Source organism: Meriones unguiculatus, chromosome 15 (genome assembly GCF_030254825.1).
Source record: "Meriones unguiculatus strain TT.TT164.6M chromosome 15, Bangor_MerUng_6.1, whole genome shotgun sequence".
NCBI lineage: Eukaryota > Metazoa > Chordata > Mammalia > Rodentia > Muridae > Meriones > Meriones unguiculatus.
In genome coordinates, this window is record NC_083362.1 from 76,656,674 (window position 1) to 76,659,864 (window position 3,191).

The 3,191-nt window shown below is 52.5% G+C and overlaps 1 pseudogene; it reads right to left on the reverse strand.

The window, feature by feature from the left end:
• Window positions 1–2,270: 2,270 nt before the first annotated feature.
• LOC110554302 (uncharacterized protein C14orf119 homolog) lies at window positions 2,271–2,698 on the reverse strand (annotated as a pseudogene).
• Window positions 2,699–3,191: the final 493 nt, after the last annotated feature.

Consider the following 3,191-nt stretch of genomic DNA (forward strand, 5'->3'; position numbering starts at 1 on the left):
AGCCAGCATCACTATTAAGCAACAGCCCAGATCTCTTTGTTTCTCTGCTCCTTTCAAAGTGGCAAAAGATCAAGGCCCCCGAGCTTGAAATAACAAAAGGGAAATCGCTTGCAGACTGTGCATCTGGAGGCCAGAAGGACTGGGAGAGCTGTGCACAGAGGACGGGGAGGTGGGGGAAGGGTCTGGACCTGATTCACAAACCTCTCTGCGCTCCCGTGGCCTGGCAGGATGGGCGGAGGCTAGCCTGGTATAGCTCCTTCCTCGGGCAGAGGGGCATGGTTGAAACACCTTGCTCTTGGGCTTTGGGACCCCAGCGCTGCCCGAGTCTGTGTGCAGTCTGTATACCACACCACCGGCCGGTCACTGCCAACCTCTGCGGACCCTGAATGCTCGATTTGGGTCACAGCCTGGGGCCAGGGTTAATGAAGATCTACTGCAGATCTCTGCAGTCTAGCTGGTGACATGTGCAGACACCTGCCGGTGATTACCAGGGGCCTGAGGAAAGCCAGTTTACAGAGCACTGCAGACTTCCCTTGCTGACAGACAATAGGGCTTCCTCCTGGAGCAAGGGTATTATATGCAGGGTACCACACCTGGGCCCTGAGTTAGAGGATGGCCTCTGCAGGGATTGCTTTCAGGGAAATTAGCCCACCCGCTTATCTGTCCATAGAGCTAGGGCATCCCATTCTCAGTGTCTTCTGCAGGGCCAGCTGGAGTTTTTGAGAAGTGGGGATTGCTGGGAGGAATGGGGGGGGGGGTCTCTTGTTGTCTACACACCATGCCTTAGATCACCCAGAAGTCAGCTAGGATGACTGCAGGGGGACATCCACCACTGACCGAGACTTGGCTTCTAGGCATGGGACACCTGGTTACATCCTATGCCTGGCCCAGGTAGATTTTATGTCCTTGTCAGAAACAGCTGGGGTTGGGAGATGGTGGATGGGTTGTCTGAGGTCATGCAGCTGGCCAATCGGAGCTGGAATTCCAATCTAAACCTCCTGGCAATCAACTATGGCACTTCCCCAAAACCTTGTCTCCGAGACTTCAAGTAGTCCAAGCCCTTGTTCAGAAGGCCATCTTTCTAAAACACTTGCATCCCACTTCAACAGCTGGCAGCCTCCCTCGTCTTTAGAGATTCTGCTGAATACTGGGGTGACAGTCCACCAGGGTGCTGGAAAAGTTCATGCATCAGCCCTCAGTGGGACATGGCAGAGGCAGGCTTTTGATTGGCTCTGTGTGTCTTGTCAGGTGCACAGGGTGTCCCCTTGGGGCCCAGCCATTGGGGTGGGCCCTGATTGTACACTGTTCTAGCTAGACCACCAGTACAAAGTGCTGATGCAGGGGTGAGCGTGGGTGGGTGGGCGAATGGAGGGAGATGGGGGCTTCTCTGAGGCTGTTTCGTCAGCACTGCCGGTGGTGGGAGTAAGAGAGGCCAGAACAAAGCTGCAGGGCAGCAAGCTGGAGGGGGCATTTGCTGAGGCTTCCAGCGGCACCTGTTTCAGACCCGGCCTTAGGTTGGGTCTGGCATCATGAGGCCTCCTTAAGCCTCTATTTTCAGAGCTTTGGGAAGTATAGCCTCATTTCCTGGTTTATTTTCTCATTTTAGTGGGATTTGTGTCAGGGGTTACACACTCTTTAGTCTGCCACAGGGAAGCAGAAGTCAACTGAATGTTAATGTCAGGGGAAAGATACAATGTAAGTAAGCCTGAAGACAGACGTGTTTACACAATGGCACTTTTTTTTCTTAATTTTATTAAATCACCACTTAATTTTATTAAGTCGTCCAATGGTTGGGAAGTCACATAATTATGCAAGTTTTGGGTAAATGCAGTAAATGTCACATCTGGGCCAGCAGTAGGCTTGAGTTACAAGATATAGGTTCTTTCTGGTTATAGTAACACAAGCAGCCATTCTTGGGATTTAGGTATCTCCGGTAAATAAGCAGGTGCCTGACACAATCAGGTTTGCTTAAATGGATCACGTCTACGGAAGCCAGGTGACATGTTGAGTTAGAAACGGTGCTGGGACTCATCGTGGACTTCAGGCATGAGCTCTTCCTTTTTAAGGCGGGGTCTCACTCTGCAGCACTGGCTGGCCTGAGATGTGCTATGTAGACCAGGCTGCTGCTGCCTCCTGAGCACTGGAATAAAAAGATGCACTGCCCGCTGGCCCGGCAGTCCGGGCAAAGCTTTAAGGGACACGCTTGCACCCGTCTTCACTGCAGTTACAGCCTTGGCTTGATCACGTTGTCTTCTTGATCTGGATGCCTGTCAGTCTTTACCAGCAGTAGCAGCCATTGCTTGGCAACATTTTGCTATGAAATCTGGCTCACTGACTTTCAGCTGCCTGAGAAACTCACTGCGCTCCTGCTCAGCCCAGCCTCGAAACCACTGATCCCAAAGATGTCGCTGACACTCGAGTATACAAGGGGTCGATTTGCCCCAGATACACTGAGCTGCTCCAGACCACCTAGCAGTGGCTGTAGCTTTCCCGGCACTGCCTTGGCCACCAGGCCTTGTAGAAAACATTCCCCCTTGGGGACCTGGCCAACCGGCAAACCAGTGAAGAATACACTTCATCTCCTGGGAAGTGATGTAAGACATCGGAGGAGGGATGAGCTGACAATATCAGCTGGCACTGAAGGTAACACAGAAGAGAAGGATGGTGGCACTGATGAAGAAGACGGTTCCAGTGGCATCTTCCTTTTTTTCCTCAGAGGGTGCCCACAGATCACAAGAGTCCTTCAGCAACAACTCCCTTAGTCTCTTCCACATTTCCTGAAAACCCTCCACAATGACACTTTTTATGGCAGATGCACCTGGTGTGGGAGAGGAGTACACTGTGCAGCCATGGGCACTGGTGTGGGGCTTCCTCTGGTGTGGGACCAGTGACCAGTGGTATCTGCCTGTCTCCTGCCCAGCCTCCTGGGTGGACCACAGTCAGACCCTAATCAGGGCCTGGGGCAGAGCTGGGGTTTTCCGGTGCAATGTGGCAGGAAGGGTGTTGTTTGTGGATCCTGGGCTTGGGTTTCCAGGGGCTGATGCTGATGAGCTTCTGCCCAAGGCTTTTCCACCACAGTGCTCATCTTCTTTCCAGTTTTGTTCATCAGATGGAATCGGCACACCCCTTGGCCTTTCTCAGGAAGCCTTTGTTCCCTGAGTCTTGACTCTTGGTGTTGGCTCATGGTAAGG